The following is a 14,181-nucleotide window of genomic DNA, read 5'->3' as shown; positions in this document are numbered from 1 at the left end:
GAACTCTAAAGCCCATATTCTTTTCACTATACAATGCCACCCTTTGGTTATCACAGAGAAATGGAGTAAGACAGGCTCAGAGATCACAAAACTAATTGGTGATAGAGCCAAAATTTGAACGCAGGTCTCCCACTTGCAGGTAGAGGGTTACTTTTCGCATTTATTAAATCACAGCTGTCACCTATGAAATCACCAACAGAGATAAAACTATGTAAATAAAATCATTTTTAAAGCCACAATATTCTAAGGCTTAGATTTAGTCTAAATAAAACATCTGCAGAAAGACAGATTACAACTGAAAAGAAAAATCTGCCACTGACCAACAAAATGTTATTTCAAAAGAACTGCGGGAAAAGCCCTGAACCATGAAAAGCTTCAATGAAGGGGTAGAAGAAGGAAAAGCCTTATTACTCAGTGCCTCCTGTGTCCCCAGTGCTGTGCTAGATATTTTGCCCATCTGAGTTTACTCACTCTTCACAACACTCTGTGGGAAGAATTACTCCTATTTCACAGCAAGACGACTAAGAAGCTAAGAGATTAAGGGATTTGCCCACAGTTGCTCAGCTAGTGGGAATGATTTGAACCCAGGCCTGTCTGACGCTAAAGTCTATACTCTTTCAATATACCATGCTGCCTCCCATGGCAAGACATTTTTGGCAGAATATTGATTATATTTTTTTGCATCCTGTGATTAAGATGAAGGACACAATAAAATCTGGCATTCTTGTCCAACTGATATTAAGGCTAATGTTAGGGATTCATTAAACAGCTATTCAGCAGCCATTCACAGGAGCACTCACTGTGTGCCAGGCACTGAGCCAGTAACATAAAGTCAAAGAACAAATGGTCCCCAATTTCATGGAACACACAATCTAGGAGAAATAACATATGTTTTGGTGCCATCATAAATGAATATCCATATTCTTAGGAATTTGAGACACACTGTGCTATCCAGTTTAAAATAGCAAATTCCTCCATTCTCTTAGGAACTGAGTAATTCTGGATGGGGAAGTTGCTGGATAGCTGAGGATACACTCCTTTAAGCATCAGATCTTGATTTCACCATTTTAAATTATTTAATCACTTTTCAATGCTTTATCAATTATCCCAGGACATTCTGAGCTCCAAAGTCTGTGGCCTTGTATCCCAGTTCCCACTGATTCCCCTATACTACTGTGTCAGATAGACAGACACATAAATGAAGGAGAGAGAATAAGATCTAATAGTACTTCATATGAAAAATTCCAAACTCAAGCATTTTCCAATCTTTCTTAAACAGTTTTTAAAAAGGATTAATATGCTTTAAACCTCTGTTGAGGAGCTGGGTCATTAGTATTCCGTTATAAGAAAAGTAATGCAGTATGATTCAGGAAACCAAGTAACCTTGGGCAAATCATTGCACATATCAGAGGTCTTAGACTGCTCATTTTTAAAACCAAGGAGCTGAGCTAAAATGATCTCTAAGGACTTTTTCAGTTTCATAACTGTATAACTCTTTGAACAATATAATCAGTTACTATTATGGTCCATTCAAACAGGGCCATCCTTCCCCAGAGCCCTGTGTAGTATGTGAATTAGTCTGTCTGCATTCTCCAAGATTAATATGGTTTTTGAGTTGAGTCTATGATTTATAGCTTTTGCTACTGACAATTACTTTCAGCTGTCCCTCTTTCTCATTGTAACTTGCAACTTGTAATCTCCTTGAACTTAAAAAAACAGGCTTAACCAAAAGAATGGTAAATTTATTGAGTACCTTCCAAGAGCCAAATACTGAATGTGCATTACTTCGATTAATTTCATCCTTACAACACTGCAAATAGGTATTATCATCTCTATTTTCTAAATGTGGAAATCCAAGAGCAGAGTAGTGAAGTTGCGCTAGGTTATCAGTGGCATAGCTAGGATTCAAAGCCAGGGTGATGTACCCGAGGCTCCTGGGCTTTCTACTGCACAAAGCTGCCTCACAAGTTTGTTAGAAGAATGTGTACATTACAAGTTCTTAGGCTTGAAGTCAAAATCTAGGAACTCACTAAAGGTTAGCATAAATGAAGTTTAGCTTATTGCACTTACACAGAGTTTAAGAAATCTATTTTCTCTCTTCTACAGAAAGGTGAGGACTTTAGCAGTTTTTCAAATGCATTTTTTTCCACTTATCTTATTTTATATAAACCCCAGGATGGATTTGGCAGTTGCCAAATGGGCAAGGATGCCAAATAGCCTAGAGCTAGTTAAATAGGTAAGAAATTAATTTATATGCATCATTGAAACTGGTGAACCATTTATTAAACATGGAAGAGAAAAATTAGATCCTTTACCAAATTTCTCGTTACTTTTCTCTTAACTAGGGTCATTAAATAGAACTATATACTCAAAAAGATTGAGAATTCAACAAAGCTTTAACTTTCAGAGCCACTGCATAAATATTCTCAAGAGTCCAGCTTCACATTTTAGAATCCACAGGGATAAAACTGATGTTAATAGCAATCGTGTCTCTGGAAGCACCCGATTCTTCTATGTTAGTGCTCATGCTGAGCTCCAGAGATCTCAGTTCCTGCTTTCCCCTCACTCAGGATGAATTGCTATATTCTACTGAATCCCCAAGTACAGTTAATGGGCAAACGCGAGGTCCTATTTCCAAGTACTCTGTCATCATAACCTGAGCTCAAGCATTTCTTGTGTGGCTGACTGTGGTTTAGGCTTACTAACTTCCTTTAGCCAACAGATGCTTTCTCAAATTTGAAGGTCAAATACCAGGGAATTTAACAATCTTCTGCTGAGTCTACATTTTGGAGTATCAATAAGTGACAGAATTATCCTTCCCCTGTCAGGCACTGCATATATGATTAAGTGAAAATTGCACTCATTGAATGATAACATTACAGGGGGAAAAAAGGCTTGCAAAAATAAGCAGATGCTGTGAGCTGGTTGCAAGAGGGGACGGGCAGCCTCCTTACTACTGTTAACTAAAAAAGGTGAATTGAGAGCTTCTGGTTCTTCGGTGGATGTTCACTCACATGCACCACTGGGTTCTGGAGACCACAAACCAAAAAAAGTACCTCTCATGTACAGTGTCCAGCTTCTCAGAATCAGAGTTTTCATAACGGCTGGTCCTCTCTGGGGTTCTAATTTACTAAACATTCCCTTCAAGACCCAAACCTCTCTCCCAAGAAGAAGTGTGTCTAAATGTAACCTGTAAAGTTTGGGACAGTAATAACGGTCACTGGTGTGGGGAGTGGATGGGACAGACTGAGGACAAGTCAAGACTCAGGAGGACTGGGTGATGATGATGAGCACCAGGTGAACTTGCAGGGGCTGGGGGACAGTTGGGGACTCAGAGTGTCTGGGATGTAGAGGGCTGGAGTATGACTGGGGGAGTGAGAAGAAGCCAAGAGGGTGAGATGAGGCATTGCGAAGAGGTGAGTAAAAGCAGTGTCAAGCTGCAGTGAAGCTGGAGCCAGGCACACCTGGCGTGCTGACTTCAACAGCTCTCTTCAGCTCATAAGCAAGAGCAGGAAAGCCTGCGGAAGAGGGGGCTCTGGGATGACTGGCCCATCTGATGTCACAGAAGGTGAAGGGGATTTGGGGTGAAAGTGGAAAGGCTGCTCACTATTTAAACAGCACTTAGGAGTATGCCCCCAAGAACAAATGGTCCTTAGAAGGAAGAGATATCCACCAACTAAAGAGCACAGGGAGGATAAAGAATGGTTCCTTAGGTGTGAGGGAGTGAGAGGTGGCAAGTCAGGAGCGGGGATGGAGGAGGGGGGAAGAGGGAGGAGGGGGGAGGAGGGGGAAAGAGGGAGGGAGGAGGGGGAAGGGGAGAGTGGGAGGGAGAGGGAGGGAGAGAGAGTAGGCCTCTACCTTTCAAACACTCTGCTTTAGAGGCCCATTAAGCAGTTTGACTCTCTAGTTTCTGCACCCTCAGCTTTTAAGATATTCAAGAGAATAGACCATCATCTGATTCTCCAGGCCACACCCCAAAGATAAGCAATTTAACATCTTCACTCCCAAATGCAAATAGTATAGCTATATTCTGGTACTAATGTTATTAAAGATATTTCATCATTGCTCAGAATAACTGTCTTGTTTGGGACATCACTGAGGTCTGAATGTCTTTACACATTCTTCATCACACACACACTCTCCCCACCCAGTTATCTTTCTCAAACCTTCTTCCTCTCTCGTAACCACTCCTGTCTCTGTCCTCTTCCTGCTCTCCTCTCTCACCTAGCTGCAAGCACTTTTGCACAGGCCCAGCATCCAATGACTTACTTCCTTTCTGCATTCTTGTAAATGCCTGACTCCAAGGTCAAATCTGGTTTCTCCCAGCCCCCCCAAATCAGAAACCTCATATGATTTATCTTTACATCTTCAGTGCCCTGCACATATGAGGTACTAGACAAACGTCTATGGAAGAGAGAGAAATACCTTGAGCCACGCATATACACAATCGATTTTGTGATGTTAGTGTCATACTCTGCACATCAGCAAAATTAACCATGCATCCAAAAAAGCATTACCCACCTACCAAACACATGTCGTGTCTATTCACTCTAACTCAGTCTCCCTTCCCATCCCCCTGGTTTACAGGGCATGTCTGAGGCAAAAGCTACGCTGTATAAACTAAAAGCAACATAGAGTCAGGGGCTAAGTTTTACTCACCTTTGAATCCTCAGCATCTACTACACACCTAATATTTAGTAAGACAGATTGATGATTTAATTAATTAATCAACTCATATACACAAATTCACATGAAAACAGAACCAAACAGGAAGAAGAGCTACGAAAATATCAAAAAGCAAACAGTCCACAAACTAGATAATCAGACTCTAAAATAAGTGAAAACTGGTCTCATTATTTTAAATGCTTTTCTTTTAAATACAGTAAATGTCAGTGCAAAATAACACAATGTCATTTTACATTTGCAGAGGCGGGCTTGCTTTCTACAAGCATTTTCCCAGTCATTTCTTTGTGCAATTCACGGTCTATCCACTGAGCTTGGTAGGAGGAATGGGAAACTTCACTGAATTTGGAATTAGCACAATTGGACTCAAGTCCTGTCTTCACCACTCCCTGTCTGTGTGACCTGGAGAAAAGTCCCTAAGCCAGTGCACATCTCAATCTCCTTCTCTGTAGAGTGGTGATAGGATCTTGTTCTTCCTGCCTCTTAGACTTACGAGGATCAAGGAAGTGGAGGAGGAGGAAACAAATAAAATCTTGCTGAATACTACAATGCCCAGGCATCTTACAAATATTACTTAATTCTCGCCACAATCCTGCAAAGTAGGTTTTACTATTTCTTAGGAGGAAACTGAGACTCAGCACGTAAAATAACTTTCCCAAGGTCACAGAGTTGTTAAGTGCCAGGGCTAGGATTCAAACTTTTCTGCCTTGTCCCAAAGCTCTCTTTACGAAATCATAATGCCTCCTAAATGAGATCTAAATATGCGTAAAAAACTTTAGCTGCTATTTAGCATATTATTGTATATGTAAGCTTTTGCTGTTATTGCCCTAAGTATGGAAGGCAGCGACAAAGAGAAGCAGGAATTTGCTAAGGCCACATGTTAGAGACAGAGCTGGGCTCAAACTCGGGTCCCCTGACTCTCCGCCTAAAGCTTCATTAACACCACACTGCCCCACACTCTTAGGAAAAGGCTCCTGACACTGGTGGGCATAGAGGCATGATGCTGGCTTATTGAGAGCAGCTGTTACAGATCTATTTTAAGACAAGCACTTTAAAAATCATGGAAGGTGAGGATCAAGTGTTTCATTAAATATTCCATATTAATTGACCCTTTAGAGAACTCCCACATGAGTAGCATATCCTGCTGGCTTCCTGTTAAGCAAGCGACTCAAAAGCTGACTACACTTCTTGCAACACGTATTTTGAAAGCACATTCAAATGGCAGCACAAAACACAATTCTAAAATAATTTTCCATGAAAGTAATTTAATAATTATTAAATTATTTGGGGAAAATAATTTAATATTAAATTAAATTACTTTGGGAAAAAAATAAATAATTTTCCAAAAGTAGCTATTTCTTTGCTATTCTGTCCACTAAAGGCTCAAGACTGAGGAAAGGCAGAATGTAAACTTGTAACTGGCCTTAAACACCGTGGAGGGTCTGTCTTAACAGGAAAAAAAAAGGGATATAATAATATTCTAAATAACAGCTATAAGAAGTGTCTGTGAATTTACAAGAAGAATGGTTATAACACAGGAAAAAAAAAAGACAATCATTCAAAAGTGTGCCATTTAAAACAATGGCATTCCTGCTGCCCAGGGAAACGTGGGCACTCCTGACCCCACTCAAGAGCAGAGCATTAAACCGTGTGCTGGAAACCAGCTGTCATGAAGCACAGTACTAAAGGCCAGAAGAGACCAATTACACTCATTTTCTCCTTTCCTTTCATTAACTACTCAGTTTTTCTATCTGATTTTATATCCTTTCCCCATCATATTCTTGTCAAAGTTCTATCTCCCATTTTACACTGAATAGTATGATAAACCTGTATAAAATCATCCAGTTGATACATTCAACACCTTGAACCAAAATTATTACTCAATATCTGACTAGTATGGAGGTACTATTATCAATGGCCACAAAACCAGAGAACATTACTCCACAAAAGAGCAATACAGTGAAAAAAAAATTCTTTGCAGTTCACATTCAGATGTGCCAACAGCTTTGCTGACGGGAACTCAGGTCTCTTTAAATGTTCCAATTCTAATCTTGGCTCCACCACGAACTACTGGTTAGTACAAGTTACTAACTCCTCTTAGCCTTGTAATATATCTATCACATGGGGATAAATAACAGTGCCTGTCTCCTGGTGTTGTGACAATTAGATGAGCCAATACATGGAAGGTGTTAGCACGCTGCCTCGTATGTTTCTGCAGGAGCAGTAGTAATAATTATAGTAAAAATAGTTATCATTTAGTGATCATTTGCCACGTGCCAGTCACAGGGCTAATTCGTTCGTTAGTCCTCACGACCACTTTAGGAGATAGGTGCTTTTATTATGCCTATTTTTGAGACAAGGAAGCTACAGAACAGACAGGTTCAGTCATTTTCTGAAAGTCACTCAGGTGCTAAGTGGTAGAGTCAAGTTATCTGCTATTATTAGTAATGCCACTCAATGAACAGATGTGCTAATAAGCATTATGTCATTAAAAGCCAAAAACATCTTATTATTAAAATTTGTATAGATATGTTTGAAAAAGTAGTGAACAAGAGTCACCATCTTCAATCCATCAGTGAATTTAACTTATACCTATTTATGTATGCATATTACGTATGAATCCCTGTGTCAACTTCTAGAGAAGTATGTAAATGAGTAAGCCTATGGCTGCCTCCAGTAGGCCACAGCCTGGAAGGGAGACAGATAAGAAAAATATTGCAAAACAGTGCAAGGAACGCTGTGCTCCACCTTTGTACGCTCTACAGAGTGGCACAAAGCAGTAGGTGATCAGCCACACCTGGGGGGAGGAGTTGGGAAGCCCTCACTGCAAAGGTGACTCTTGAATAGAATCTTCAATCAGACAAATGAAAAAGAGCATTTCAAGCAGATAAATGGGCAAATGCAACAGCACCGACATTTAACAGCACAGGTCATTTGAGAAACCACAAAAAGATCAGGAACACAGAGAGCTTTGAGAGATGAAGCAGGACCAGAGTATGGGCCCTTGCATGCATACTAAGGAGTCTGGATTTTATCCCATGGTCCATATGGAACCATTAAATAGTTATAAAGAGGCTGACTGACCAATAAATAGTTATAAAGAGGTCACCTGCCCCAACAATTCAGGTAAACCCTAGGAGTCCTTAGTCACTCTCCATTACATCCAATGTTCAGTAAGTCTTTGTGGCTCTACCTTGAAAATATATCCTGAATCAAAGGAGGGAACTAACAGCTTACATGCATGCTAATGGAAAGGTCCAGGAGAGAAATGGTGATGGAGGAAAGCACGGGGACGGAGTACAAGAGGAACTGGCCTTTGCTAAGAGCACTAATAATCCACCTATAGAACAAAAGAGAAAGCATCATCTATGGGCACAGATACAGGAAGCCTGGAGCCTGAGGAAGCTCTCCTCTGACTGCATCTATTTTCCCAGCGGAATAGGAAGCAAAGTCAACTGTTGAGAGGAAGAAGAGAGATGGAGGTGAAGGAGGTTCGAGAAGAAAAGATCTCAAACAGTCATCTGGCAGAGTCAGAAAATGAATGAGACCAGGGCAGTTCTCCAACTTGCTGGTCTCAACACCCTGTTACACTCTTTAAAAATAAGTATCAAGAACCCTCAGCAGCTTTTGTTCATGGGGGTTATATCTATCAACATTTAAATATTAGAATTCTAAACTGAGAAATCTTTAAAATATACACAAGCACATAATCCACTGTCAGTCACAGCTATGACACCAGCAGTGTCACGTAGCCTTTGGAAAACTCCACCATACACTTGTGAGAAAGAGTGGAAATGGCAAATATTGTCTAAATATTATTATAAAAAGGGTTTTCAACCTTACAAAACCCCTAAAAGCATCTCTGGCACTGCAAGAAGTCCCCAGACCATACTTTGAGAACATCTGGTCTAGAGAAATGTGATCAGATGGCTGGGTAGCCAATGGTGCCCACTTGAGGTCAAGGTTCATGAATTTAAAGTGACAACGGTCAGTGTGGGATGGCTTTTCCTCGGTCAGGTTCAGCAGCCAAGGTGCAGGCAGGGACTAAGCATTGGATTTAACCAGGGTTGTAGTTTACCCAGATGAGTATTACAAATCAAGAGAAGCAGGAATTAATTATCATGGCTATGCTATTTAAGCTGAGTAGGAAGGAAATGAAGACATGAAGGCAGTGAAGAGGTGGTAGGACCAAGAGTTCAAAAGATTGTTGGACTTTAGGTATTAGTGGAATAAGCCAGAAAGAAAGGAGTAGTAAGGGAGTAGGATGCTTGAAACCGAGAATACGGAAGGTAACTACTAATCACTCCAAACTCCACATCCAGAGCTAAATGTATTCCCCGCCCCTCTGAAATCCGCAGCGCCTCTACATCCCCCAGCCAGCCAAGCCTGAAACCTGAGGCTCAGCCTACATACTTTCCACTCACTGCATCTAAAAGTCCCAAAGTCCTGTCCATCCAACTCTTCACTATCACTTTAAGCTTTTCTGTTCCTCTCTATGCCACCACTCCCACCCTTCCTCTGCCCTTGCGTCCCTGGCCTCATCCTCCCCCGACTGAACAGCAGCAGTCCTGCTCACACCCAGTTCTGCCCCATCCCACTCATCCTTCATTCTGCTGTGGGTGAACTTTCTACAGTGAAGTCTGATCACATGATCCTCATCCCTCCACCCATGAAAGGATTGTAACGATAAAGGTGGGGGCATAAAATGGGCAGCTATGAACTGTCAATATGAATGTGGGGTCCATCAAGGTGTGAAAAGTAAGTAACACCACAGTGTCATGAGATGATACAGGAAAGAGAACTGAGAAAAGACAATGAAGGAGAAAACTAAAAATTTTAAGAAATGTTTAGTTAAAGAGAAGCCAGTGAAGGAACCTGAGAAGGAATAGTAAAAGGTATAAGACAATCAGGAGACACTAGTGTGGTGAAAGCTACGGGAGAGTTTCAGGAGGAAAGGAAAAGGCAATGTCAATTGCCACAGAGAGTTTAAGAAAAATAATTTTTAAAAGGGTCTGTTGTATTTGAAAATTAGGAAATCAGTGATCTATACGGGATCAGCCCTATTTGCATTACAAACGTGATATCATTTTCCCCATAAAAAAGAAAGACACTTTCTCATCTTCCTCATCCTGGCACCATTGTACCTCACCAATAAAGTTGTAGCACTTCAATCCTTTATTCCAGGCTCTGGTTGCTAGAGACCCCAGGGTAAGCTATCAAGTATGCAGACAGAACAAGTGCTCAAGATGCCGTAACACACCTTAACTACTTCATAAGAAAAGCTCTCAACTGACGTCAAGTTTAAAATTATGCTGGCAGATTATCCAAGAGAACAATCTAACAAATGGCAAAGAGGGTACTGACTTCTGAGAAAAAAGACTAAATAACGACATTATTCTGAACTGACTGACTAAAAATGTGACCTGGCACACCACTCTTTCTGGACAATGACAGCCTTTTTAACCCACCCTTCAGCACAGCCCGATAATCTTCACACAGCAACACCTTGTTTGGGGGCAGGGAGGGCAGACGTATTTGGAAGGCACACCTTAATGCTAAAACTAATGTAATAATAGTTCTGAAAACAATGGGCAGTGCAGTTATGTACAGCAGAAAGAAAGTTCTCTTTATTTAACTTCTTTAAAAAGTAGTAACAGCATCAAGATCCAACTGCGTGTTAGCAGCTTGGAAGGAAATCCTGGGCCCAATAGTGGTGTATTCTTCTAGAAATACTGCATCACCAACACTTGGTGCTCAGAGTAAAATATTATGAAAAAAACATGGAAATCAGTGACTCTCAGAGGAAATGGTATTCAGAGGAGCAGCATTCTGAGTAAAAAGAAGTTTTGGGACACAAATTTATTTCACTTGTATTTTCCTATATACATACACATTTATTTTTTCCACACATACACATATATACAAGACTGCCATATGATAAAATCTAAATCTAAAAGAGCTCTTTTAATAGGTATAAAATAAAATTTCTATGTGATAAGAACTTCCTCTTGGTCTCTCTCTCTCTCTCCATACTAGTCCCACCCCATTTTTCTGCTCTATTTACAGCAAAATTACTCCTAAAAAGGTCTCTCCTGGCTGTCTAGATCCTCTCCTCCTATCCTCTCTTCTTCTCCAGTCCAGCATTTGCCCATAACACCCCAAATCCGTTTTTGTCGAGGTCGTCAAGAAACTTTATTTGGCTTAATACCATATTCCACCCTCAATCCTTGTTTCACTGATCTATCAGCCGCATCTGACATGTCTGATCGCTCCTTCGCCTAGAAACACTGGATTCACTTGGTCTCCTGCAACCACACTCTCTGCTGGTTTCCCTCCTACCTCATGGCCATCCCCTCCTCAACTCCTCTACAGGTTTCTCCTCATTTCTCTCCCCTTGACACATGGGCAGGCCCCATGGTTCACTCCTTTGACCTTCTCTCTTCTTTCTACACTACCGTCTAGGTGATATCATCCAGTCTCATGATTTTAAATACCACCTATACCCTGATGACTCTCAAATTTATATCTACATCTCCAACTTCTCCAACAGCCTGCTCAGCATCTCTACCTCGATAAGAGTTTGGGATCCATTTATAACTCTATTTTGAAGGATAATCAATTAACTTATTAAGACCCCAAGATTCAAACCTATAATTGAGCAATTATTTGCAGGGTTATTTTTTTTTTTAATGCAAACAAGGCAGAAGGCTAATGGAGAGAGAATGAAACAAATCTCACTCTGGAGATAAACACTCTTTTTATTAAAAGAGACTACTCATTTTATAGCCTCTTTCAGGAGAATTAAAAACAGGCAATAAGGGACCAGCCCCGTGGCGCAGCGGTTAAGTATGCATGTTCTGCTTTGGCGGCCTGGGGCTCACTGGTTCAGATCCCGGCTGCAGACATGGCACTGCTTGGCAAGCGATGCTGTGGTAGGCGTCCCACATATAAAGTGGAGGAAGATGTTAGCTCAGGGCCAGTCTTCCTCAGAAAAAAAGAGGAGGATTGGCAGCAATTAGCTCAGAGCTAATCTTCCTCAAAAAAAAAAAAAAAAAAAACAGGCAATAAGTGAAATATCAATAAACTAAAATTTCCTTTGTCAACATCTGTTCGTAACAGTCTCAAATGCCAGAAAACTCTGAAGTGAGGGCTTCCAGTTATTTCCTGGCTTAGAAGATCATATGGTATAAGGAAACAGTCTATTTCAAATTAATATCTTTGATAGAACCTAAATCAGGTGGACAGAATGACTCTTAGACACAGCAAAAGCCACAAGTACTAGTAAAGATATTTCTAAATTCAGAATAGTCAAGTCTACTGTGATGCATGTCAGGGTTTCACTAGGTTACTAGGTTATTCACTATATAGTATGAATAGAGCTGATGGGGTAGGCACTTTATGACCAGAAGCAGCTAGAACCTTTACTAAGATAGATATGAGTAGTTAGAGGCAGAAATAGTTAGAGAAGTCAGCCCAAAGGAATTTGTAGGCCTTGCAATTGTTTTAAATTTCTGATTGTAGCCTATTACTCTTAATATGACAATAACAGAAAGAAATGTTTTAAGTAATTTTGCTAATAGTGAACATCTAAGTGCATAGGACGTGACGGGCACAGTAAGCATGTTAAATATGTCAACTTGTTTAACGCAACCATTTAATAAGTCTCACTAAAGGGTTAAATGACAACCTGTATAACACAAACTTACCCATCCAGCCCTCAGCTGTTCCCAACCTTCTCTCTGCAGTGCAGCCAAGAACCAGGAAGAAAGCAAAACAGACCTTACCTTATTCAGGTACCAGCCTTCCAGGGTTCACTTTTGGGAGAAGCCCTCACTCACAGGACATTACTGAGGAAACTGCACTGAATTTGGAACCAAAAAGCTCAGGGTTGGGCAGATTTAAGATCCAAAAGCTCAACAGCCTCTGGAAGGTCATTCAGCTGTTGACTTCATTATAACCTGGTGGCTTATCTGACAGCACAGTGTAATAATTCCTTCAGGGCAAGAATCCCGATGTGTTCATTGTGGTACCCCCAGTAGAGAATAGAGTTCTTAGAGCATCGTTTGTGCTCAATTTTCATTAATGAAGCTTATAATGACGATCCTTAGTCATCGAAAAGATTAAATTACACCTAATATAGTCTATGAAGAGAAAGAGCAAAAACACATTTGAAAAGATTTTCATCCACTGCTAACACTCAAAGGTTAGAACATTACAAAAGGGAGATCCTCAGCTGATCAGAAAACTTGATTATTGAGAACAACTTATTGAACAACCCTTAAGCATTCCAGGAAACTGAAGTTTCAGGAAATGGGCACAGTACTGTACTCCTTGCTGGTGGGCCAAGGAATCCTGACCCAGGCTGCCTCCCAAGGCTATAAGCCAGGTGGAAAATGGGGATCTGCGGGCTGGATATCCAACTGCAGCTCCCTGTAGAACTCTGTTCAGAACAGCAGCTCCCAGCTTAATGGAAGTATCTGTTAAACCCCTCAATGGGATATCCAGAATGGGGACAACTCTGAAGGGGTTCACAGAGTTAGCAATATGCAGGATTACAGGAGAGTATGAAATAATTTATCTCACTGTTAAAAACATATGGCTCTTGGGGCTGGCCCCGTGGCCGAGTGGTTAAGTTCTCGCGCTCCGCTGCAGGTGGCCCAGTGTTTCGTTGGTTCGAATCCTGGGCGCGGACATGGCACTGCTCATCAAACCACGCTGAGGCAGCATCCCACATGCCACAACTAGAAGGACCCACAACGAAGAATATACAACTATGTACCGGGGGGCTCTGGGGAGAAAAAGGAAAAAATTAAAAAAAAAAAATATGGCTCTCGGGCCAGCCCAGTAGCATACTGGTTAAGTTCCCATGCTCCACTTAGGTGTCCCAGGTTCACGGGTTTGGATCCCGGGCAAAGACCTACACATTGCTTATCAAGCCATGCTGTGGCATCATCCCACATATAAAGCAGAGGCAGATGGGCACGGATGTTAGCTCAGGGCCAGTCTTCCTCAGAAAGAGAGGAGGCTTGGCAGCAGATGTTAGTTCACGGCTAATGCTCCTCAAAAAAAAAAAAAAAAAAAGATGGCTTTCACCTCTTACGAGCCTATTCTTTCTTGGGGACACTGCTGACCCACAGATTGAAGGCAGAAAAGCAAGGGATGCAGAATTTGAGGTGCAGAGGGAACCTAATGAAAATGACATCAAGAAGAAGAGATGAATGTGTGTGCTCTACCTTTAAATACATAATTATTAAATTATATAAAGTCAGTTCCGCTGTAAAAGACACTGCTCTGATTGCCAAGTAGCTCAGATTCTGTATCATTCCAGGCTTAGTGCTAAAATGTGTCATGGAGGGGACTCTTTCCTCTGCCTTTAAAGTGGAAAGTGGTTTTTTACACTGTGAAAGAGAAAATAGATGTGCTGAATAGTGTTCAACATCTTTCTGCACGAAAACTTTCTGACAGGACCAAGAAACTCCTAGTCCACTGAGTTGTGAC

The 14,181-nt window shown here is 41.1% G+C and overlaps 1 protein-coding gene across 2 annotated transcripts in view; it reads right to left on the bottom strand.

Moving 5' to 3' along the window:
* The window catches only part of VAV3 (vav guanine nucleotide exchange factor 3), a 353,022-nt gene that overhangs the window by 337,518 nt on the left and 1,323 nt on the right, over positions 1 to 14,181 (bottom strand). The gene's annotated exons all lie outside the window — the stretch shown is intronic.

This window comes from Equus caballus, chromosome 5, assembly GCF_041296265.1.
Source record: "Equus caballus isolate H_3958 breed thoroughbred chromosome 5, TB-T2T, whole genome shotgun sequence".
NCBI classification, from domain to species: Eukaryota; Metazoa; Chordata; class Mammalia; order Perissodactyla; family Equidae; genus Equus; species Equus caballus.
This window is presented reverse-complemented; position numbering and strand designations above follow the sequence as displayed.